Below are 27,045 nucleotides of genomic sequence, written 5' to 3'. Positions count from 1 at the left end.
ATGGCTAGGGTGGTGGAGCACTGGATTGAGGTGGCCAGGGTAAGCCCACCCTGCTTAACCCCACCCTGGGTCCTGGATCTCACTCTTCCCTTTCATCAGTTCTCAGGTTTGGAATCTCTTGTCCTGGTCCCTCCACCATCTGCATACCCTCCCTGTCTAGTTGCACAGTCCTTAACTTTCAAGTCCTGAATGAGGACACTCACTTCCTACCTACTTTCCATCATTGGGTTTAGCTAAAGTCCTCCTCCCTATGAGTGTCACCTACTGGGCCCATGGTGTGCCTTTGGGGTCTCCCAGGCTGTTAGCTTCATCCAGGAGGGTAGAGACCGGCTATGGTAGAGTTATGTTGCAGGAGGAAGGAGCTCAGCTCCACCTCTCAACTCACACCTTTCCACTTCTCCAGTTGTGTCAGATCCTCAGGAATTTCTCATCCCTCCTTGCCATCCTCTCTGATCATCAGAGAAAATTTATTCACTGCCTGAAGCAGACCTGGGAGGAAATTTCCAGGTAGACTGACCTCTCTACAGAGGAGCACCAGGTGGACCAGTTCCCTGTCCAAGGTGGGGGGTAATTGTGCTTCAGTGGACTGGGTCTTATTGGAAGGCAGAATATCTTAAGGCCAAGGCCAGCTGGAGATGGGACTCTCAGTCTCCATGTGACATGAGGTGAACTGAGGGCAGCAGTACTGTCTGAGAATAAGTTGGTCACCTTACCTGTCTTGCAGAGCTGAGTCACAGGGGAACTTCCCAAATTTTTGTTACAAGGCCCCACAATTCTTTGTCCACTTGAGATCAAATTTGGTGAAAACAAGCTGTTCAGGTGCCATGGCATGAGGGTCTAAGCTGTGCCATCTGAGAGCTCATCCTTCAGTACACTGTGTCCCTGGAGGGGTCAGAATCACCCAGTTTCATAACCAATCATCCAGGAAGTCGGGATCCTTTGAGTCCAAAATCAAACAGACTTGCTTTCTCACTCCTCATCACCAGTCCCTAGTTTTTCTGTTCTTTCTTACCCTAGAGGAACAACATCCTTCAGTTCCAATCTATGAAGAATACCTCATTGAGCAAGGACCTGCTGATCCAGGTAAAGTGGAAACAAGACGGTGCCATCAGGGTGAACTGTGAGGCTCTTAGTATTACAGTGAATGCTTCTTTGAAAAAACTCAGTCTGGTAGTGTCTGGACCAAGAGGAAGAGGGAGTGTTTGGCCATGCACAGTGGGGGCAGATGGGGGTCAGTAGGCCCTGGACACCAGATGTGATTGTAGCAGCTGAGCTTTTCCAGGAGGAGATGTTGAAACAGAAGATTTAGCAGGTCTCCTCTACATGGGTAGGATTCTCATCCTGGGGCCTCATCAGCAGTGACATAGGTCCCAGATGGCTATAAGAATTATTTGGGAGATTTATGAATTCATGGAGACTCATTTTGTTGGAAAGCTTCCCATAAAACAGGAAGAAAAATGTCAAAGCTTAGTGATGGCAGTAGCATCTGTCCTACCTGGCCAGTCAGAGCTGACATATCAGGAGGCCCTTCCTAGGTTGACACAGAGTTTTCTGCAGGGGAGACTTCCTGAGAGATTGCTTGGGATAAGGTCTACTTTTGGAATGATTTTGGACAGTAATTGGTGGAAGAGAGTCCAGTGGGCTGGGGAAGGAGTTGCTGCTCAACCAGGTTTCCAGAGACACCCCTTCCCTCTCCCTCTGTGGGTTGTCAAGGTGGGGTCCCAGCCACACACTGTGAGGGAGAAACTGAACCCTCATTACCTCATCAGCAGTGGTGCATGATGAGGTGCTTTCATCTCTGACAAGACCTAAGATTGAGAGGATGGAGCTAGTGACTCCTCCAACTTTCTGCGGGAGCTTAAGCAAGTTGCTACCATCTTTTCCCACTGTTTGATCATCTGAAAAAGGAGTAAAGAAAAAATGTGGTGCCTTCCTCACAGAAAGTGTAAGGGAGGACAAGAATGTGGACTAGGTTTCCCATGGATCCAAGGTGGAGAAGGTGCTGGAGAGAACACCACGATAACAGGGTGTAAACCTGAGTCTTCTTGGGTACATTTCTCATCTGTACATTGTAGATGAGCCAAGAGGCTCAGGGGGACCAGACTACCCACCCAATTCACACATCCAGAGAGGGTTACTGCTGGGCTTCACATCTCTAATCAGAGCTCATGGCTGGTGGCAGCAATAGGCAGGCTGTCCAAGCCCTGGGTCAGGCAGGAAGGATATGAGGTGAGGGGAGAATGGCCTCTCTGACCTTTCTCAACCCTGGAAGGATGGGAACTCCAAGGATTCCACCCTGAAGATAAAGTCAAAAAGAACCAAGCAGATGCAGCAGCTGGAGAAGGTGAGTGTGCCTGAGGCAAGGGAGGAGCAGAGTGGGACCTGCCTCCAACAGCATGGGGAGCACTTCCTTCTCGCACCTCTCCTTCCTGGGGTCATAGAGTCTGGAAAATCTCCATTAGATGTGATTTACTTTGAACCCCAAAGGCCTTGTTTTAATAAGAGATATTGATATTGAGGCACTACTTGTAGTTAATTAAAGCAAGGCCTTGGGAGTGACTGGTTCAAGGCGTATTTGGGGATGAGAATGTCTAGCAACCATATAAACTTTGTGATTTGTCAAAAGCCATCACTTGGAGCTGACTAGAATGGATATTGGGGTCTATGGGGGTACTAGGTGGGAGGTCACAAAGCTGCCTCAGTACCACATTCCCAGAATTTGGGACAGAGGCCATCTGCCCTATAAAACCTGCCAAATGGGTAGTGGTCAGGATCTTGCATATACCCCCACCAGAACCACGGAAGCCCTTAGTGCATGGCTCCATCTCACAGTCATGTACCTTACTAGGGCATGACCTAGGCAGTGGGGATCCTAGTTGAATGTTGACATCCTTGAGTATCCAAAACAAAGGCCTTCTGTACTTGGTCCATTGGCCACAAAGCCAGTCTACAGGCACCTCTCACAGAGCATCTTCTGGCCAAGATTTGATGAATTGTGCACCCAAAACTCATGACTGCTATGGACACAAATAACAAATATTAAAATCCATGCATTTATGATGCTAAAACAAAGCAAAATCACTGTAATCCCCTTTGGAGCTTTTAGGGAACCAAATAATTATTCACAGCAGAGACTTGAAGCTAGGTAGTCTGTAGTCTGGGTCCATGGAAAAGTCACTTATGACTTCTCTGTCTGTTTCTCCTCACCAATGGGTGAGGAAAATCCTCTATGTGAGAGCACATAGTATGTCCATACACATAAAGGAGTATTTTATTTCCTTTTTGGTAAGCTGATCATCTTCTATCAATCATTAACGTTGGGAACCAGTCCTGACTCCCTGGAAGTTGTTTTCTAAATCATCTCTTCTTCTGTCACCATTTTGGTGAGAAGTCAGGGTGTGTGGGACTGCATCCTACAGTAGAGGAAGGCTGAGGCCTAGAAAGGATAAAGACCTAGAAAATGAGGCACATAAGTGTGGCAGGAGCAAGGTTTAGGCCAGAAGAAACAGGTAGAAAATAGGATCAGAGAGAAGTCCTTGCTCTCTTTGCACTACCCCAAGGCATGGAGACCTCCCTGGCTCCCTGCTTAGGAGAGCTGGACTTCACCTACCATTTCCTGGGATTCAGTAGTCTTGGCCTGAGGAGTGCAGGATTCATGGGAGATGTTTGCATTCTAGAAGGCTTATTCCAACTCACCGATCCCCATCAGTGTGGGCATCTGGGATTGAAGAGCAGAGTGGCCAGATGAAAGTACCCCTTGACAGCTCTAGGCCCAAGTTTCCAGTGGTAGAATTAGAATAACTTTTGAACAAGATTCCTTGGGTTCGGAGCATCCTCAGTCTTGCCTTTGGTCCGGTGTCATTCAGAAGAGTACTTTGTGTTCCTGGACTGAATTGGGAGACTCATGTCTCAGTCTCAGACAGGCCCTTGAGAGGGCCACAAGATGCAGGGTGGCCTCTGAGTCTGTTAGCAGAGCTGACTGCTCGTTTTTCCACCTCCACCAGAGCTGAAGAGTCCAGATAGTGTCAATGTTTTCTATGCAATGGATTCTTCAGGCAACTACCATTTTCTCCTCATTAAGTGTACCTTCCCCATAGACACCAAGGTCAAGAAAGGAACCCACTCAACCCTTCTGCAGAGGAAGAAGGGACTCAAATTCTCAAAGGGAAACTACCAATGAACCCTGGTGCCTGCCAGCTTCAGGGTTGCCCTCCCAGGATCTAACTGGTCTTGTAGGTTAGCCAACCCCAACCAGAATAGGCCAAGCCAAGCAGGCACTTCCCTCCCAGCCAGCCAGGATGGACCTACCCCCCACATACTCTAGTTTCAAGCCTGAATCTCTCCTGCTGCCAGGTATGACTCTTCCCATTGACAGGTTGACCTGGTCTCCTATGTATCATTTGATTCCTTAGGGGACACTCTACTCTTCTTGGACCCTTGAGAGTCCACCCATGACATTACCAGTGGCCCCAGCTCCACATTGCCACACTAAAGACTTTCTCAGGCTGCACCAATCATTCTACCATAAAGGACCTCCCAGGAGTGAATGCTTCTATGGGCACCCTCACCTCAGACCCTCAGGGAGAAGGAAGTGGCCGTCTTAACCAGCCAATATGTAAACCAGTGAATGAGAACATGCCAAGCCTCGCCCTCAGATGTATGAGCCATGTGCCACTCCTTCCTGGGGATTGGGGAACATGTGACATGGGGCTTGTGGGAGGGTATATTTGAGGGGATAAGAGAGTTATTGAATTTTTGTATAAAAGGCAAAAATTACCTATGGGGTTGGGGTAATATTTATTTGCTATAAACAAATTCCTTACTTGAATATTATATTATATCTCATTCCTACTCCAGCCTAGAAGTTGAGATTTGTTTTTTTCCTGTACTGTGTTGATGTGAATGAGATACCTGCTCTCTTATGTTCCTTCAAGCAAGCAATCATGCATGGTCATCAGTTTATTGTATGTGAGAGAAGTAAGAGAAGGGCCAATGAATGTTTCCTGGCTCTTGAAGCAAACACAAGCCCACCTTTCCCAGAGTGTGCTAGTAAGAGTTTTCTAGGGAACCAGAACTGATAGGAGATATCATAAATATTAGGAGATTTTATAAAACTGTCTCACACCACTAAAGGGATGCACAGGTCCAAATGCCATAGGGCTCACAGGAAGTCAGGAACTCTGATGAAGGTCCTTGATGAATTCTCCAGGAGGTGCTGGCTGGCTGAAGTAGAGATGAAAATTCTTTCTCTTCTGACTGCTGAAATCATCACTTCTCCTTATAAGGCCTTCAACTGTTTGGATGAGATGTCTCTCATTGCTGAAGGCCATCACTCAATTGATTGTAGATGTACAGCCATTGACACAACTTACTAATGATTTAAGTCCACAATATATCCTCATGGTAACAATTAATCCAGTGCTTGCTTGACCAAACTGCTGAGCATCATCACCTGGCCAAGTTGACACATGAGCCTAACCATCACATTCAACCCCTTGTCACCTCAGCTGCCAAACACAACATCTAACACCATAATTAATTTCTAAGTAAAAACAATAATATAGTGTTCACCTAGCAATAGGCGGCTGTCTTGCATACAATTGAAAATAAATGAAACTCTCCAGAATAAGTTACAAATCCTTGGGTAATATTCACTCTTATTCTTGATATCATATAACCTAACTGTTATGATTTGATATCCTATAACTTAAACAAATGAGTTGTCATGTGACAGTGAGATAAGATAGTGAAGAAAACAAAGATAGTTTCTTTATGTACATATACAAACATACTCATAGCTAAAAAAGGGAGAAATATTCATAACCTATGCAGTCTGCATTTCTGACCATGGTGGTATTGTCATAAATCATATGTATCACTATCTTCTTTGACTATCTATTCTTTGGTCTCTTTTCCCTCAGCAAGCACTTCAGCTGAGCATGGCTCTTCTTCTGATGCAAAAATTCACTCAGGTTGTCCTGCCTGGATTGGGTTGTTGCACTTTTCCACTAATTTTAAATGCAGGGCTTGATAGTATTAACAGATTCCCTAGGGGATCTCCTGTATTCCAGGAAAACACTTCTTTACCTCCATTTTGAAGTTGCAGTCCTATTTCCATTTGATTGTCAGGATCAATCAGCCCAACTGATAGAATAATTCCCTTCTTTGCCTGTTGATTAAGAGACACAAGGAGCCCAAAGTGGCCAGGTGGCAACCTTTCTGTCCTGTTCAATGGAATTGTTGTGCTTCCTGGTGTAGGCACTCCTTTTGTTACCAAGACTTGTAAGTCAACAGAGCTTAAGTTTGCATGGAAAGGAGCAAAAATTTTCCTAATGGATCACTAAAGGCAATAGTGGTGTCACTCCCATCCCATCCCCACTCCTTGATTTCTGGACCCATGAATTCTGGCTATGGAAGAAACATCAGCATAGAGAAGATGCTGACTTAAAGCATATACAACCTCCTAGAGAACATTGTCCCAGCCTGGAAAGTCTTGCCACCTGAATGACACCATAATGAGTCTTAAAAAGGCCATTTCATCATTCTTTCAATTCAGTGGCTTCAAGATGATGGGGAACATGGTTAAGATCAGTGAATTCCATGAGCATATGCTCATTTCCACAAATCATTTGCTATGAAATGTTTTAATTGATCAGAAGAAATGCTGTGAAGAATACCATGATAGTGGAAAAGGCATTCCATAAGTCCATGTGTGGTAGTTTTGGCAGAAGGATTATATTCAGGGAAGGCAAACCCATGTCTGTAGTATGTGTATTTTTCTATTAGAACAAATCACTCTCTCTTCCATAATGGAAGTGATCCAATGGAATCAATCTGCCATGAGTTAGGAGGCTGGTCACCTTGGAGAATGGAGATATTGGTGATGAGTGTGGGCCTCTGCTGCTGGCAGACTAAACTCTCAGCAATGGTTTTATCAAGATCAGCTTTGGTCAGTGGAAATCCATATTGCCGAACCCATGCATACCCTCCATTTCTATAACCATGGCCACTTTGTCCACATGCCCATTGGGCAATGACAGCCATGGCTGAATGATATCCACAAAACAGGTCATCTTGTCTACCTGCTTATTAAAATTGATATCAGCAGATGTCATCCTCAGGTAAGCATTCAAATGGGACACAAAGATTTTCATGTTTTTTGCCCACTCTGAAAGGTCTATCCACATGCCTCTTCCCCAGATCTTTTTGTCACAAATTTTCCAATCATGTTCCTTCCATGTCCTTGACCATCCAGCCATACCATTGGTGACAGCACGTGAATCAGTGTACAAATGCATTTCCAGCCATTTCTCCTTACAAGCAAAATGAACAATGAGGTAGATACCTTAAAGTTCTTCCCACTGGGAGGGTTTCCTCTCACAACTTAGGGACCTCCCTGAAAGGGGCTGCCATGCTTCACTTGTCCACTTTTGGCTAGTACCAGCATATTATCAGAAACATCTGTAAACCAAGTCTAAGCTTCATCTTCCTTAGTCAACTGATTTTAAGGAACTCCTCAAAAGACCATAGCTGTGCACTGGGAAAGAGAAGGTAATGTGACAAGAGTAAGGACCATGCACATTTGGGCACTTCCTTATGTCATTTGTGCCTTCAGCACCCACTCGAGCCCTATCCCATATATACCACTTCCACTTTATGATGGAGTGTTTCTGTGCACACCCAACTTTATGGTTTTGTGGGTCAGACAATAACCACCTCATGATAGGCAACACAGGTTTCGTGACAACTTGGTGACCCAAGGTTAAGCGTTTGGTCTCTACTAAGACCCAGTAGCAAGCCAGAAGCTGTTTCTCAAAAGGAGAGCAGTATTTCTTCAGGGGATGGCATGGTTTTGCTTATAAAATCTGAAGGGTCTGTCTTGTGATTCTCCTACAGGGGCCAGCCAAAGACTCCAGGTGACATCTCTATTTGACACTCACTTTCAGCACCATTGGTTCTGCTGGATCATAAAACCCAAGCAGCAGTGCAGCTTGCACAGCAAGACCCTCCCCTTGTTTTGTTCCCCATCCAAAATTCACAACTTTTCTGGTCTCTCTCAGTAAATAGGCTAGGGGAGCACACCATAAGGAGATATATTTTATTGCCAAAATCCAAAAAGGCAAACTAGGCGATGTACCTCTGTTTTGGTTGCAAGAGGAACCAGATGGAAAAACTTATCCTTCACTTTAGAAGGGAGATCTCAAGATGCCCCACACCAACTGACACCTAGAAATTACACCAATGTGGAAGATCCCTGTTTTTTTGTTGTGTTTATCTCCCATCCTCTGGCACACAAATTCCTTATCAATAATTCTAGAATAGTTGTTACTTTTGTTCACTAGGTCTACTCAACATGATATCATCAATATAATGTATCAGTGCCATGTCTTGTGGGTGAGAGAGATGATCAAGATCCCTGAATATGACATTGTGATGTAGGCCTGAAGAGTTGGTTTATTCTCAAGTAGGATAGTGCGGGTATCTTGCTTGCCTTACCTGCTGAGAGCAAACTATTTCATGTGCTCCTTACTAACATTACTTGAGAAAAATTATTTTCCAGATCAATAACTGCATACCAGGCCTGAAGTGATGTGCTGATTTACTCAAGATATGATACCACATCTGGGACAGCGGCTGCAACTGAAGTCTCCACCTGGTTAAGTTTATGAACATCCACTCTCATCCTTCAAGATCCATCTGTTTTCTATACAGGCCAAATAGAAGAGTTGAAAAGGGATGCAATGAAAATCACTACCAATGTACCCTTTATGTATTTGGTGGCACTTATCTCTGCAATCCCTCCAGATACCTGCTTTTGCTTTTTTTAAAATTTATTGAAGCATATCACTCATACATGAACATATATAAACAATAAGTGCATAGTAGTAATAGTTGGGAACTTACAAAACAAACATATATAACATCATACAGGGCTCTCATACCTCACCCTAACATCAATACCTTCCATTGTTGTTAAACATTTTTAATTAATGATTAAAAAGCATCCTAAAAATTTTAACAACTAACCAAAGTACTTTCCCCCAACCACCCTATTATTATTAATATTTTATATCATTTATATATGAACATACATAAAATAAGTATATAGTAAAAGTTGTGAACTTATAAAGCAAATATGCATAACATAATACAGCAGCAGTCCCATACATCAACTTTCCACCAAAACCTTGCATTGTTGTGAGACATTTGTTATAAAATATGAAAGGATATTGTCAAAATCTTACTAGTTATTATCCTTATCTTACATTTGGTGTATTTTTCCCCCAATCTACCCTATTATTATTTTTTAAATATATTTTTATGACAGATGGTTTTGCTTTTTATTTACTATTTTGCTAGGTAAGGGCAGTTCTATTGGATTCCAATTGGGTTTTCTTACCGTTGTAGCCCTCATTCTATAGGTCAAGAAACCAATGTAGAGATTCTACCAGTTACTGACTATGTCTATTCCAATTATGCATTTCAGAACTGGAGAAATGACCAGAGAATTCACCCTGGGAACCACGGCACCAATTCTCAAGTGTATCTGAGCTAAAACTCCATTGATAAGAACTGTATTAGTCAGCCAAATGTGGTGCTGATTCAAAATATCAGAAATTGGTTGGTTTTTGTAAAGGGTATTTATTTGGGGTAGGCGCTTACAGATACCAGGCCATAAAGCATAAGTTATTTCCCTCACCAACGTCTATTTTCACATGTTTGAGCAAAACAGCTTCCTATGTTTGTGAGGGTTCAGGCTTCCTGGCTTCCTCTCTTCCTGGGGCTTACTTCTCCTTCCTCTGCGTGCTTACTTCCTGGGGCTTCAGCATCAAACTCTAACATCAGTACTCCAACATTAAGAACCCTGAACTCTGTCCTTTGCCTTGCCTTTTATCTGTGAATCCCCCCCCCCACACCAAGGGGTGCCCCAGTGACATGGCCCAATCAAAGCCCTAATCATAACTCAATCATGCCTAGTTACAGACCAGATTACAAACATAATCCAATATCTATTTTGGAATTCATAACCATATCAAACTACTACACTCCACCCTCTGAATTCCAAAAAGACATCACAATATTAAAAAAAAAAAAAAACTTATTTGTCCTTTCCATAAACCCACTCAGCTAACATGGAGGTGAAGAAGGTCAACCACCACACCAGGGAGCCAAGAGTGCCTGCAACTGAAAGCAGGAGAATTGGATCCAGCATCCATGTGGAATCTAAGCCCCCTCTTGATATAGATGTGGAGTGGACACAACCATTCCAAGGTCCACAGGATGGAGGAATAGAATATGGATTAGAGCGTACTTACTGATATTCTATTCATGAACTATTGTGATTAGTAATCATAGAAAATGTGGCATTGGTGTGGAGAAAGTGGCCATGGTGGCTGCTGGGTGTGGGGAATGGGAGGAAGAGATGAAAGGCGGAGGCGTTTTGGGGACTTGGAGTTGTCCTGGGTGGTGCTGCAGGGACAATTACTGGACATTGTATGTCCTCCATGGCCCACTGGATGGAACGTGGGAGAGTGTGGGCTATGATGTGGGCCATTGGCCATGAGGTACAGCAGTGCTCAGAGATGTGTTCACCAGATGCAATGAATGTCTCAATGATGGAGGGTATTGTTGCTGTGGGCGGAGGGGTGGGGTGGGGAGGGTGCGGGGTGTATGGGGACCTCGTGTTTTCTGAATGTAATAAAATAATAAATAAATACATAACTTAAATCTCATGAATACAAAGGCTGATTTATGCCTAAAACTGTTGTCCATAATTCCTCATATTAAATGGGTTTTCATCCAAATAAAAAATTTTTAAAAAATAAAGACAAAAATTTTAAAAAACTTAAATTAGTAGCAATGCAAGCCCTAAATCATATCACAATAATTTTAAAGAAATATAGTTTGTCTTGGGACAAATTTCTGTCTTCTATACACCTCTGAAACTTACAAAACAATTTGTTTCCAATACACAAGTGGACAGACAAAGGATAAACATTTTTGTCACAGTAAGGAGAAAGTGGAAGGGAAACATGAGTCACAGTTCCTCTAGAGTTCAATAAATCTCCTATGCAGGATATCCTCCAATCGATTTCAGTCTGAGAGTCATACTTAAGATGCCAATTTCTTCTGCTTGGTGCCTTATGGGAACCCACCATTTCCACATGCTTGCCCAATGGTTATTTTCTTGGTTCTACCTTCATCAAGCATCTGGGTGTCAGCAAAGCTCCAGACCTCTCCCTCCAAAAGTGTTGGGGTGAATGCCACACCTTACCCAATCTTTGGTTAGAGTCTTAACCCTCCTAGTGCAGTGACATGAAGACAACATTCCCCATAAACTTTCACATACAGGGTAAACCCTCTCAGAGCAATGAGTTGACCACCTGGCCTTCCCTACCTTTGGGGGACAGGTCCACTTCTCTCAGACCTGTGGGGTGCTGACCTTAACTGCCTAATCCTTGGAGAATGTGTTCCACCCTCTCTATACCCTGGGGTGGCAAAACTATCTCAGAACATTGGGTGGGAACATCCACCCTCTTCAACTGCTGAGGCAAACTCACCCTCCCTGCACACATGTGTGTGGTTCCTCTCTTGTCCCAAGGTGATGTCCTAATTCCAGATTTCAGCTTCCATGGCTTTCCTCTTAAAGATTTTTCTCCTTCAATCTCTCCTTTCCATGTCCTTTTTATTCCAGACTGACAGTGGTTTAGTTCTTACAGCTCTCTCAAAAACCTTGTTGGTTTAGCATTCAGGAAGCAGGGGTCTAAGCCATCAGACAGTAAGACTTTCCACAAGTCTTTCTGATATAACTTCATCTTCAATCTTGATTTACCAGCTCCAAGTTTAGTTAAGTCCTCCAATGGGGCACTTTCATTTCGGATCTTGATTTCCAGAAGCTTGGAATTTGCAGAATCAGTTTCTGTTTTCTTTGTGCCCAACAGTTCAGTCCTCAGTATATCTCTCTTGTCTAGCATTTTGCTATAAGGTGTAAAATTTCTTCATCTAAATGCCCAAGCTTGCTATTTTAAAATTTTGCATTCCATAAAACACCAGGAGTTAATCTTGCTAAGTTCTCTGCAACTTTAAAACAAGGATTGCCTTTTTTTCCAGATTCCAATAATAGTTTCATCTTTACTTTCAAGGCATCATAAAAAGTCTCTTTAGCATCTATATTGCTTTCACCAGCCTCTTCAAAGCACTGTAGATCTTTTCTTCCAAGCATCTCAAAATTTTTCCCAAAAAAATCCCATACCCATGTATAAAATCATTACAGCATGTTGGTAGTTGCAAAAGCACTACCCCACTCCTGGCAACAAATTCTGTATTACTCAGCCAAAAGGGATGCTGATTCAAAATACCAGAAATTGGTTGGTTTTTAAAAGGGTATTTATTTGGGGTAGAAGCTTACAGATACCAGGCCATAAAGTATAAGTTACTTCCCTCACCAAACTCTATTTTCACATGTTTGAGCAAAATGGCTGGTGATGTCTGTCAGGGTTCAGGCTTCCTGGGTTCCTCCTTTCCTGGGGCTTGCTTTTCTTTCCTTTGTGAGCTTACTTCCTGGGGCTCCAGCTTAAGGCTTCAACATCAAACTCCAGCACCAATACTCCAACATTAAGAACTCTCAACTCTTTCCTTTCTCATGCCTCTTATCTGTGAGCCCCCGCCCACCACCAAGGGGTGGGGACTCAATGCCCTAATGATGTAGCCCAATCATAACTCAATCATGCCCATGTACAGACCAGATTACAAACATAATCCAACATCTCTTTTTGGAATTCATAATCATATCAAACTGCTACAATAACCTTACCTTCATAAGGCACTACTCTGACTGGTGAAGCACAGTGAAATTTTGGGACTTTTAGAATTAATTTCACTTGTGAGCCAGTGTCTAATGATCTGTGAAGTGTCTTATCATTTCCTTTACCAAATACCCAGTTCCTCTGTTAAAAAGCTGTGGGTCTCTTTGGGGAATGCTGGGAGGAAGTTTAACAGTATAATTTTTTGGCAGTGTAATAGGGTCCTTCTCCAAGGGGACCAGGCCTTCTCTTCATTCAGGTGGTCCTTTGAAAATTTTCTCAAGTCTGGGATCTGATTAAGGGGTCATGACTCTGTCTCTGTAATTCAAGTTAGACTACTATTCACTTGACCTAGAAATCTTCTGCTTATAAGGATCAAGTATGAATTTAGTCCATTTATTTTATTTCTAGGTGTCCCATAATCTATTAGGCAACACTACAAGTTTTTGAAATTCAGACTATTTTGATTACTGCTTTGAGTCTACTGTTCATTATTGTAGCCATACCCACTTTGTCTTTGGTGATTAAGTTCTGCCACTTGGCTTCTGCAAAACAGGGTGTAGCAGTTTGATATGGTTATGAATTCCAAAAAGAGATATTGGACTATGTTTGTGATCCGGTCTGTACCTGGGGATGATTGAGTTATGATTTGGGGCTTTGATTGGGCCATGTCATTAGGGCATTGAGTCCCCCCACACCAGGGGTTGGGGACTCACAGATAAAAGGCATGACAAAGGACAGAGTGGAGGGTTTCTGATGTTGGAGTTTTGATATTGGAATTTGATGCTGAAGTCTTGAGCTGGAGCCTAGGAAGTAAGCACACAGAGGAAGGAGAAGCAAGTCCTGGGAAGAGTGGACCTGAGCCAGGGAAAGAACAGAGAGGATTAGGGACAGCTCCTTAGAGACAGCAGAAACCCCTGGGAGAGAGACAGAGCCATTCACCTGATAGTCTACAGCTGATCTTGTGGAGAAAACAGAGAAGCTGAACCCAGAGGGAAGCAAGACCTGGGAATAGGGGAACCCTGGCAGATGTTTCCATCCATCTTGCTCCAACTTTGGAAATAGACTTTGTTGAGGGAAGTAACTTAGGCTTTATGGCCTGGTATCTAAGCACCAGATAGCTACCCTTTGTAGAAACCAACCCATTTCTGGTATTTTGCATTAGCATCCCTTTGGCTGACTAAAACACAGGGATTGGATCATTCCTATTGTGTTTAAGGATTCCAGTTCAGTGAGAGCATTTACTAAGTTAATATCTGATCTACAAGGAAGAGCACCCACTGAGCTCTTCAAGGAAGTTGGAATTAATCCACAAACTTATTCCTCACAGCTTTGATGAAAGGTGTATCCTCTGGACATTCCCAGGGTAGGTAAGCAGGCCTTACTTATTACAGTCCCTCTAGTATTCCAATCTCTCTAAGCTTTTGGAACTCTTCATCTACAGTCTACCAGGACACTTGCACTTCTGGCATTTCAGCTTCAGGTAATGTGTGCTATTTTTTAGCCCATGCATCAACCAGTCACTCAAACAAACTGTAAGAGCCCTTTCTAACCCCTCGAGTTACAACATTGAAACAAGAATCTATGCATATTGGGCCCATATCAATAAATTCAGCCTGATCCAACTTTATATTCCTTCAACCATTATCCCCCACCGTTAATATCCATTCCAATGCATATTGCCCTGATTTCTGTGTAAATAAATTGAAAAATTCATGCAGTTCTTTTGGAGTATAGTGTACTTTCTCATGAGTGACAATTTCTACCTCACCCTTTGTGGTCTGTTGGGACTTAAGTTTATTCATAGGCCTGAAAGAAAAGAGGGTTAAGAGTGGGTAAGAAGAAGGATTAGAATTTTCTTGCAAGCCATTTTCCTTAGAGCACTTCTTTGTAACTTCATCTGACAAAACTGGATTAAACTCTTCAGGTGGAGGTTAAATGACAGAACCCTTAAGGAAGACTGAAGGCCCAAAAGCTGTTTCCTCAGGGAAAACCAGAGGTCAGGAAGCTGTTTCTTCAGGGCAGGCAGGAGGTCAGGTGACTATTTTCTCAGGACAGTCCACTACAAATTTATCTGGTAAAGATACAGCATAATTTCAGTTTCAATGTCCCCACACTATCATTATCAACCCATATGTCTACATTCCAGTTTTCAGGATCCCATTCCTTTCTAATCAATGTCTTCACTTTAACAGCAGACACCCTACAAGGTTGAGATTTTAATTTCCTTTGTAACTCTACTTACATAATGAGATTCAGGGTCTAGTTTTCAAAGATCTCAAGTCTGTAGCTATATGCAACAAGATTTTCTTTCAGGATACATATGCTGAATTTAAGATGGTAGTTTGAAACTTTTGGCTCAACACTTTTACAATTTTTCCAGCATATTTTGAAATGACCTGTCAATACCATTTTAACATTTAATTCCACAAAACTCTGTTGACATGTCAAAAACACTCTCACCAAGAGCCTTGCCTTTTCAAACATGTGAGTTGTCATACCCAGTGGTGATATTTTGTATATTTTTATTGACAATTCATACCATGGAATATCTCTAGCATCTTGATTATTGGAAATAGTCTTTAGCACCTTTGTATCTAGAAAGAAATATAAACCCAATTGTAAAACAAAACAAAACAAAACAAAATCAGAAATCCCTTTTACAAAACTTTATTTCTCAAGAACCATTCCTTGTATCAAGATACATTATTCAGGATTCTCTGGGGAAACAAACTACAGAAGATATCTGTAAATATTATGAAATTTTAAAGATTGCCTCACAGGCTTTGCATAAGTCCAAATTCCATACGGCAGACTACAAAGCAGGAATTTCAAAGAAGGACCTCGGTGGACACCTGAGAAGAAGCTGCGTGGCTGAAGTAGATGTATAAATTCTCTATTGTAATTGCTGAAATGATCACTCCTCCTATGAAGGCCTTCAACTGATTAGATAAGAGATCTCTCATTGTTGAAGGCAATCTCCTCAGTTGACTGTAGATGTAATCAGTCATAAATACAATCCATTTATTAATGATTTAAGGTTACAAAATGTCCTCACTATAACAATTAGTCAAGAATTTGCTTGGCCAAACTACCAAGCACCATTACCAGGCCCAGTTAACAAATGAGCCTAAGCATCAAACAGAGCAAATGTGCATTTCAGTGTCAGTGACCTGGCAAGGTGCTCAGTCTGACCTTATGACCTCCCTGGAATTAGAGATCATAGGACCTTCCTCAGGGCATAGCAGCCACCTCAAATATCTGTATATTTTTCAAAATAGCATTTGCAATTGCTTTTTCCAGAGCCAGAACAATGTTTGCCTTCATAGAGTTTTGGAGGAAATATGGACATATTTTTCTTCTCTTGATGAGGTGTCTCTTGATGACCAATTAGGGACTTGTATTTTCAAGGTCAAAATATGGAATTCAATCAGCACAAGGTGGAAATATTAAATATATAAAGATCAAAATTATAATGTGGAAAGGAAAATACCCAAATTTATTTCTTTTTTTATTGGTTCTTTTTTAATTAATTTTATTATATTTTTTTAAAATACATAGCTCACAAAAAATGTTACATTAAAAAATATGAGGTTCCCATATACCTCTCCCCCCATGTCCCCACTCCTCCAACATCAGCAACCTCTTTCATCATTGTGACATATTCATTGCATTTGGTGAATACATTTTGGAACACTGCTGCACTGCATGGAAAATAGTTTACATTGTAGTTTACATTCTCCCCCAGTATATTCAGTGCATTATGGCACAATAGATAATGTCCAGCATCTGCCTCTGCAATATCATTTCAGACAACTCCAAGTGCCAAAAATTCCCCCACATCACATCTCTTCTTCCCTCTCCCTGCCCTCAGCAACTACCATGGCCACTTTCTCCACCCACATCAATGCTACAATATCTTCCATTACTAATCACAATAGTTCTATAGTAGAATATCAGTAAGTCCACTCTAATCCAAATTTTATTCCTCCATCCTGTGGACCCTGGTTTGTTGGTGTCCACTCCACCTCTATATTGAGAGGGGGCTTAGATCACAAATGCTTGATGAGTGCAATTATTCACTTGCAGTTGTAGGCACTCTCAGTTCCCTGGTGTGGTAGTTGACCATCCTTACCTCCCTGTTAGCTGACCTGAGTAAGTCCACGAACCAGAGGGTAAGAGCAGCAACTCTGCTGAGGCTCAGGGCCCAGCTGGCACATGGCCAGTCCAGAGATTCAAGTCTCCTGAGTATACACCAATGCTAGCACCAACCACAGGTTCAGTAAAAGTGACAGAACAGGCATGTGTAGAAAGGTCACATCTGAGTCCAACTCCATCACACCCAGGAACACAAATTTCAAAGTAGTGCCCACTGACAAGGCACTGAACTTCAGAGCCATCTGCCATGGTCTTAGAACCTTTGTGTCTCCATAGCCCTCAGGAGCATCAGTCCCTGGGGTTGTATCTACTTTGGCTGTCCCTGGGATCTTGCTGAGGCATGCGTAAATGTGACACATCTGATGACTTCCCAACTCTATTTTGAAAACTTTTAGCCATATAAACTCATTTGTCTTTACTATTTACCCTTTTATTCAAGGTCTTTTTGTAGTTGTATCACCAGTTAGTGATTGGTAGTAATCCCTCAGTGCAAGGGAGGCTCATCCTTGGGAGTCATGTCCCACTCTGGGGGGAAAGTAATACATTTACATGCTAGTTTGGCCTAGAGAGTAGCCACACATGAGCAACATGGAGGCTCTCAGGAGATAACTTGTAGGCACCCTGCAGCTGAAGCCTAGTTGAAATTTCAGGCACACAGGCTCATAAGCATAATCATCAGTACAAGGGCTCATCTTTCTTCACTGGTCTTTGCCCTTGCACTTGGAGAATTGATACTGTTCCATTGGGGAGTGTGACAGAGCTTCCATGGCTAGGAACTCATCACTCCCTCAGTTGTCATTTGTATCTGTAACTACTATGAAAATACCCAGTGAATATCTGAACATTTTTATATGCCCCATATACATGCCCTGTAGAGCTCCCTCCCAACCATGTGTCCCCCATCAGTAACAACCCCACACCAGTCTTCCTCTGCTGCTATAGTTAAACCCCTCTCTGATTGAAAACTTCTTAAAAAATGAAGCCTATTATATTGTCAAATTCAATTAGCAGATAGTGAAATGGTAATGACAAGTTTAAAGATTAGAAATAGATGTTCTCAAACATAGGGAATTGTGACTTTCTAGAGATTTGGTGGCTTCCAATGGAATAGGACAGTCTAGTGTGTCAAGCCCTCAGCATTGTCGCAAGAATCTATAAATCTGTTTCTTCAAGCAGTGAAGCTTGGTTGTCACTGTGGGCCTTGAGGGGAGGGGGAAGAATAGATGAAAGCAGGATAATGGGGGGGCAGTGGAAGTGTTCCACAAGATCCTGCAATGATGGATATAGGACAGGTTAAATTTAACCAAAAATGTATAAAAGTCTATAGGCTGAAATGTAAACCATAATGTAAAACATGATGTAACTAAAAATTTAGGAGTGTACAGCCTAAAATATAAACCATAATGTAATCCGAAATGGAACCATGTTGGTAGCTATGCTTCAATGTCTGTACATCAGCTACAGCAATTAACATGAACATGTAGAAAGATCATTGCTTGGGAAGGGGGGAAATGGTTTAAAGTTGGGATATGTGGGAATCCTTTATATTGTATATGTGACTTTACTGTGATCTAAAACTTTTTTGAAGATAAAATTTAAGAAAAAAGGATAGACACTGAGGAAGGAATGAAAGAAATTGCCTTGCCACTGTACACACAGGACAACATCTATTACAGTGATAAAAGGCAAAATGTCAAAAACAAAGTTTGATGATTTTTTTCATTTTTTAATACTTCAATTTATTTTTTACTTTATTTCAGTTTTTCTAAATTAGTATGTATCCTAAATTCATTTCTAAATACCTCATTCATCATTGTTTCATTTGTTTTATCTTTCCAGGGTCCTCCTTCTTATTCCAACTACATGAACCTTGAGAAAAGGCAAAATCATAGAGATAGTAAAAGATCTGTGATTTTTGTGGACTTGGAGGGGACAGGATGAGTAGGTAGAGCTCAGAGCATTTACCAGGGAGGGAAAGTATTCTGTTAAATTTGTTGAATGCAAGACATCATTGATTTGTTAAAATATCAGAATGCAGTATGGAAAGAGTGAACTCTAATGAAACTATGGACCTGAAAATTACCAAGACTGGTTCTCAATAGCAAGTTGTTAATAAAAAGAGAATCTGTGTTAGGGCAGAGATTATATGGTAACTCTGTACTCTACAACAATTTTTTTTAACTTAAAAGTGCTATAAAGGAAGTTTATTAATTTTAACATACCTGGAAAGATTCGTAGAGACTAAATTTGAATCCTTACATTTTAAGCAAACTTGAAGATTACATGGGCTAGGTGACACTCTAGTGTATACAGAGAATAAATGAATGAGTGAAACAAAGAAGGAGGGGAGGTTAGTAGAACAATCAATAACTTTACTTCCTCAGAACTGGCTTTCAGTATAGCATAGTTCAACTGAAGAGACCATTGTCTTAACTGAATTTTTAAATAGCAACCCATGTGAAACCTAGATGTTTTCATTCTGGAAATTTGCAAGGATTGTATTTATAAATATGTCTCTAATATCTATTCAGATAACATTTGTCTACCTCTTGGTCATTCCAATTGTATCCAAAAGGTCTGACAGTTAAGCAAGAACTTCCTGCACAGTAGCCTTGAAACCACACCTGTTCATTGGGTTGCCTTTGTCTTTACTCCACAGCTTTATAGCCTCTCTCTGGAGTTGACCTCTGAGCATTATTACCGGTAGATGTGGGCACAGACCCTCTGCTCCTGAACCTCCCAGTTTGCTCCAAAAAGGGGCTGGATGAGTGCTCCATAGAGGACAGGCCAATTGGGGCTGTTGTCCTACCCATGTCTGCTTGCTAGTAGCCATTTTACAAAATGATTCTTTTGATGTTAAAATCAGCCATGAGCTAAGGATGCAACTGATAAAATGTCTGGAGAGGCTTTTTCCCAGACACAACAGTACATTCCTGAGGAACAGAAAGTGATGAAGGTTGTGGAATATTTTCCTGCAAATTAAATCCAGCCCAAGGACAGCACTTTTCAGTATGGCAGGAGGCTCAGCAATGGGCTGTGGGGTCAGACAGGCCCAGGTTCACAGTCTACCCATCGAGTCTTCCACCTTTGAGAGTTCATGAGTCTGGGTTGCTGAGTGCACCCATTGCACAGCACTGGGTGAAGACCAATGTGACAAGGAGCAGAGAGCATGAAGCACAGGGCAGGATCCATGTTGGTGGGGCTGGTCCTTGTTTCATAGGATCCTTGAGATTGGAGTTTTCTGGTGATAAGAAATCTTGCTAACTGGAAAATGACCTTATACGGAAGGTTCAATGCGGATCAGCAGAATATCCATGTCTACATAAAATACCATGACTTTAAAATGCTGTTTGACCTAAAGTAAGGGGGAAATGGAAAGGAGAAATGAGTTTATATGGCTACGAGTTTCTAAAAAAGAGTCTGGAGGCTGGCAGAAGGTTTGCCCTCATGCACAACTGAGCAGAGTCAGAGAGACAGATAAAGCAGATACAACCCCCAGATATTGGTTCCTTTGAGGGCTAAAGAGACCCATGGGAGTTATGGTCATGGCCGATGGGGTTAACTACCAGGGCAGATGGCCCCTCTTTGGAAATGGTGTTTATGTGTGATGAATCTGGACTCAGATGGGATCTCCCTTCATAAGACTTTCATGCTAATGTGCTGGAGGTGCAGTTAATGTTGGGGTTTAAGATATATTTAGGGGATTTGAATCTCTGGACTGACAATGTGATAGCCAGATCCTGAGCCTCAACAGACTCCAGCACCTACAATCTGATTTATTGGACTTACCACACTCAGCTAAGATGGAGTTGAAGAAGGACAACCACCACACCATGGAGCCTAGAGTGATTACAACTGAAAATGGGAGGATTGCATCCAGCATCCAGGTGGAATCTGAGCCTCCTCTTGACATAGAGGTGCAATGGACACAACCAATCCAATGTCCACATAGAAGAGGTGGCATTGGATTGGGAAAAGTGGACATAATGGACAAAGGCAGGAAGAGATGAGAGGTGGAGGCGTCTTCGGGACATGGAGCTGCCCTGGATGGTGCTTCAGAGGTAATCACCGGACATTGTAAATCCTCACAGGGCCCACTTGATGGAATAGAGGAGAGTATGGGCCATGATGTGAACCAATGTATATGAGGTGCAGAGGTGCCCAAAGATGTACTTACCAAATCCAATGGATGTGTCATGATGATGGGAACGAGTGTTGTTGGGGAGGGGGAGAGGGGGGGGTGGGGGGGTGGGGTTGAATGGGACCTCACATATATATTTTTAATGTAATATTATTACAAAGTCAATAAAAAATAAAAAAATTAAAAAAAAAAAAAAGAAATCTTGCTAGGATAGAGCTGGTTTTGTGGTTACTGGAGAGGTTGGGGATTTCCCACTGTCTGTGGCAGCACTGATCTGCAGATGAGAAAACTGAGACCCACAAAGGAGATGACTTTCCCAATGCCACATGGACAGGAATCCAGGATCCAGTTCACAATCCATCACTTGAATTTGACTGATGTCCTCTTTGTCCTCAGAGTGACAGCTGGGTGAGTGGTTTTAGAGTTTGCGCCTCAAAAAAAGGATGGGGTTTTAGAATGTTCGAAATGGCCACTAGAATCTGGACTGGGAAGGCTCTTCCACAAACTCACAGGTGACTACAGGCAAGTATGGAACCAGAAGAATTCAGAGCAGGGAGTAGTGGTCACTGCATCTTGGCCTTGAATCTCCTTGGGGGCAGGATAAGATAGTTGTAAAGACACAGCACTGGTATCAGGAGTCTAGCTCCGAAATCCAGCATGCTTCTTTCTTGAACAATTCCCTAGCTTCCCTCTGCCTTGATTCCACATCTGCAAAGTGGAAGCTAATAGAAGAGCCACCCTCCTAGGTTTACTAAAAGAATAAATGAGTAGTGATTGCAAGTGACACTAGCATTTGCTACATTTACCATATGGTTAATTGAATAATCTATAGCAAAGTCTCACAGCGAGTCAGCAGCTGACCTATTCTGTGACTGCATTTTCCTTCTGTAACAGTCCATGAGGTGATTAGATTCTCTAAAGGGATTATTTCCAAACCAAGTCAAAAAGTCTTGTTCTTGAGAAAATCATGGGGCTATGGCTAGATCTCTGACTCTTCTTGTCCAGCCTTGGGAGAATTTCCTTGATAGTGATCACATTCTTGCTCTTCCTACCCCAGCATCATTGGAGACACATCCTTGCTGAAGCCCACTTCAGTCTTTCACTTCTTCATTTGTAGCCATCCCCTGCCAATATTATGGTTGCCTGGTCATGATGAGTGAATTAACCTATGCAAAGCAAGGTACCAGGGACCAGAGGCTCCTACTGACCCTGCCCTCATCCATGAAGAAGATAAAGACAGGACAAGCTGATGTGCAATTAGACAGTGAAGGATGGTGTCAGGGCAAATATGGACCCTGCTGCTGTCCCTGCTCTCTGGGTCTCTGAGTCTTGTCTTAGACATCCAGACAATCTTGCCTTGACTTCCAGCCCAGGCAGCCCAAGTGGGCAGCCCATGGGGATACTGGCACCTAGGATGAGATCTTGGTCAACAGCTTCCTCTACAACAGGGTCAGGGGCTACATGGAACCTGAGTTCCATTTCTTAGGGGCCAGGGCCATTAGGCACTCTTCATGTATCTCAGATGTGGGCCCCAAAGCCTGGGTCCCCAGGTTTTTGTGGCTCCCTTTACCCAAAGTGGCTCTCACCAGGCCTATTGGAGGTGGTCTTTTAGATCAGAAACATCATGGTGGCCCTCAGTTCATCACTGGGCAGGGCATGGGTGCTCTACCCCAACTTTGCTATGAATATTATTCTGTGACCTATGACATTGGAAAAGAGTTGGGATATGAAATTCTAAGGTAGGGTTTCTGTATATGTGCCACTGAATGGCCTAAGAATAGTTTGGCTTTGGAAGGAAACTACACATAGGGTGAGTCTATACAGATGAACATGATAAAAAAAGAGCATCCATCAATCCTTATACCCCAACTAAGTCCATAACCTGTGTGTTTCTGGATCTCCCCAAATGGAACACAAAATCATGTGCGTGTCAATGCACATTTTCTGGAGAGTGTTCATAGCTTTTACCAGATTTTCAAACAAAACTTAACTTTTTCCTCCATCTCCTCCACTGACCTCCTTCACAGTCCAACTCCCTCACTTTTTAAAAACATCTCTAAGAACAACCATGTTGAAAGATTCCGGCCTTTATTTTAGAATATTCCACTAACACAGGGGGGATTCAGATGAGGTCCAAGGCCTCTGTCCAGTCTAGAAGCCCATGAACGCTCCCACATCAACCACCTGTATTTCCTTTAAGAGAGATAGTGTATAGCTGTCAGTCTTCCCAAGGTCCCTGGCACATTCTTTCCTTGGAAGAAAATGTTCACCCTGAGAGGATAAGAAATGGTCCACAAATCTTACAAGGCATGGAGAAGTGGGAGCTAAAGAGTCAGCAGCCCTGTGGAAAATTATTTTGCTGGTCTCATTGATAGACTATAGCCAGTAAGCTTGAAACATGTCAATAGAAAGATGTCAATAAAAACCTCCTAAACTGTGGGGTGTTATTGATGGGGGGCACATGGTTGGGAGGGAGCTCTCCAGGGCATGTATATAGGGGATATAAAAATGTTCAGATATTCCTTGGGCATTTTCGTAGTAGTTAGAATTACCAATGACAACTAAGAGAGAGGTGAGTTCCTCGCCAGGGGAGCTCTGTCACATTCCCTGGAAAAGCGATAATCCCCCAAGTGCAGGGGCAAAGACCAGTGAAGAAGGATGGTCCAATGATGAGCCCTTGATGCTGATGACTATGCTTATGAGCCTGTGTGCCTGAAATAGGCCTAGAGCTGCAGGGTGCTAGGAGTTGCCTCCTGAGTGCCTCCATGATGCTCTGGTGTGGCCACTCTCTAGGCCAAACTCAGCATGTAAATGCATTACCTTCTCCCAGGCATGGGACATGGCTCCCAGGGATGAGCCTCTCTGGTGCCAAGGAATTACTGCCAATCCCTGACTGGTGATGCAACTGGAAAAAAACCTTGAATAAAAGGGGGAAATGGTAAATACAAATGAGTTTGTGTGGCTAAGAGTCTTCAAAAAAGAGTTGGGAAGTCATCAGAGGGGTCATGCTTACACATGCCTCAGAAGGATTGCAGAGACAGCCAAAGTAGATACAACCCCAGGGACTGGTGCTCCTGAAGGCTGCAGAGACACACAGTTTCTGTGGTCATGGTGGATGGCTCTGGAGTTCAGTACCTTGTCAGTGGGCCCTGCTTTGGAGTTTGTGTTTCTGAGTATGATGGAGTTGGACTCAGATGTTGTGACCTTTCTACACATGCCTCTTCTGTCACTTTTGCTGAGCCTGTGGTTGGTGCTGGGATTGGTGTATACTCGAGAAACTTAGGTCTCTGGACTGGCTGTATGCCAGCTGGACCCTAAGCCTCAGCAGAGTTGCAACTCTTTTTCTCTGGTTCATTGGACTTACCCAGGTCATCTGGCAGGGAGGTAAGGGTGGTTGATCACTGCACCAGAGAGCAGAGAGTGCATACAACTGCAAGCAGAAGAATTGTATCCATCAACCATGTGGGATCTAATCCCCCTCTCGATATAGAGGTGGTGTGGACATCACCATCCAAGGGTCCACAGGATGGAGGAATATAATATGGATTAGAGTGGATTTACTGGTATTCTACTATAGAACTATTGTGACTAGTAATGAAAGAAACTGTAGCATTGATGTGGAAAAAGTGGCCACAATGGTTGCTGGGGGCAGGCAGAGGGAGGAAGGGACATGATGTGGGGGCATTTTTGGGACTTGGAATTGTCCTGGATGATATTGCAGGGACAGATGCTGGACATTTTGTGTCCTGCCATGGCCCACTGGGTGTACTGGTGGAGAGTGTAAATTACAATGTGAACTACAGTCCATGAAGTGCAGCTGTGCTCTAGGACATGTTCACCGAGTACAGAGGATGTGCCACAGTGATGAGGGAGGTTGTTGATGTAGGAAAAGTGGGTGGGGTGGGGTGTAGGGTATATGGGAACCTCTTATATTTTCTAATGTAACATTTTTTGTGATCTTTGTATCTTCAAAGGTACAACAATTTTTTTTAAAAGCAAGCAAAGAAAAAAAAAAAACTCCTAAACTAAAAAGAGAAAAAAATGAAAACAATGGTACACAATACACAGGAACTGTGGTAAAATTACAAAAGGTGTGACATAAGTATAGTGAAAATATTCATAAAAGAAAGAAGCAGAAGAAATATATGATATAGTAATGTCTGAGTATTTTACAAAATTAATGGCAAATACTATTCAATGATAGATCCAGGATGCTCAGAGAACCCCAGGGCTGGAGGAAGAAACATTAAGAAAGTTTTAATATTAAAAAAAACCTAAGTCCTATTAAATATTGTTAAGATGTTAGTTCTACCCAAAATTATTTATAGATTCAAGCTATCTCAATCAAAATGCCAATAGCTTGCTTTCCAGAGATGGAAAAGCCAATCATCAAATTTATTTGTAAGTGTAAGGGGTCCCAAATAGCCAAAAGGATCTTGAAAAAGGGCAAACTCAGAGGACTCACATTTCCTCAGATTAAAACTTATTATTAAGCTACAGTTGTCAAAACAGCATTGTTCTAACAGAAGAATATAGACCAATGGAATAGAATTGACAGTTCAGAAATAGAAACTCATGTCTATGGCCAATTGATTTTTTAATATATATCTTGTTAACATATAAAATTGTGTAGGAGAGAGTGTAAACTACAATGTTAAATATAATCCACACTTAGTGGAAATGCTCCAAAATGTGTTCATCAATTGTAATAAATGTACTACACTAATGAAGGGTGGGGCATATGGAATCCCCTAAATTTTTTATGTAACATTTATGTAATTTTGTATATCTTTTTTAAAAAATAAAATCTATGTTTAAAAAATCAAAGTGAGATACCATTTCAAACCCACTACAAAGACTACTATTTAAAAAGCAGAATCAAGCAGTGCATAAGCTGGCCTGGGAGGTGAAAAGTGGCTCTGGCCAGGGTGACTTGGCTTCCTGTGGCTATGTATCTGCGCTCGGCAGCTCAGGGTCTTCCTTCGCAGCCATCCATGCTCCCTTGCTCAGGGTGTCAGCTTGGAGTGAGACTCTTCCCACATCTCCACACTCCCAGGACTGAATAAATTGCTCGCTGGTTGAGCATCTTGTTTCTTCAGGCTCCCCAGAACCATTCAAAGCAGCTGGGAGAAGCTGTGGAGGTGAGGTTGCAGACCCTGGAGTCTCAAGCCACTCCCACGGGTCTTCTTAGAGGAGGATGTTTCTAAGTTGACCATGCCCTCTGCAGTCCTCCTTGAGCCTATGATTTCCTGGTCCTCTGACCTGAGAACACCCAAGTGAGGATTTGGCCTTAGTGAGAGGGACTGAGCACCTGGGCCTCCGGCGTCAAGAGTGAGCCACTCCTCCCAAGGTGAAGAAGACATACTACCTGCTTTTCAAACTACTCTTGACTGGGGACTTGGGAATGGAAAGGTCCTGCATCCTTTTTTGTTTTTCAGATGATGCCTTCACTACCACCTTTATTTCCATTGTAGGAATAGATTTTAAGATCAAAACACTTAAAATCACAAGGAAAAAAGATCAAGCTACAGATATGGGACACAGCAGGCTAGGAGAGATTTCACATCCCCACAACTTCCTACTATGGAGAACTATGGGGATCATGATAGTATATGACATTGCCAATGGTAAAAGTTTTGAAAACAGCAGCAATGGCTTAGAAGCATAGATGATCTGGCAATGAAATGTGGAAAGAATGTTACTAGGAAACAGTTGTGAATATTATGATAAAAGATTTGTACCTAAAGGAAAAGAACAGATTGCAAAGGAGCATGGCCTTCAATATTTTGAGATGAGTACAAAAACAAATACAAACATGAAGAATGCATTCCTCACATTAGCTGAAGATATCCTTCAATAGACCCCTGTAAAAGTGCCTAACAGGGTAATGTAGCTATCAGCAGTGAAGGAGCCCTGGCAGGCTAGGAGAGTAAATGTTCCTGA

General features: G+C 42.4%; 1 pseudogene; it reads left to right on the top strand.

Annotated features, from left to right (window-relative positions):
* LOC101437913 (ras-related protein Rab-10-like) lies at positions 1-27,045 on the top strand (annotated as a pseudogene).

This window comes from Dasypus novemcinctus, chromosome 16 (genome assembly GCF_030445035.2).
Source record: "Dasypus novemcinctus isolate mDasNov1 chromosome 16, mDasNov1.1.hap2, whole genome shotgun sequence".
In the NCBI taxonomy this organism is placed as follows: Eukaryota; Metazoa; Chordata; class Mammalia; order Cingulata; family Dasypodidae; genus Dasypus; species Dasypus novemcinctus.
Note: the sequence above shows the minus strand (reverse complement) of the source record. Positions and strands in the feature narration are given on the sequence as shown.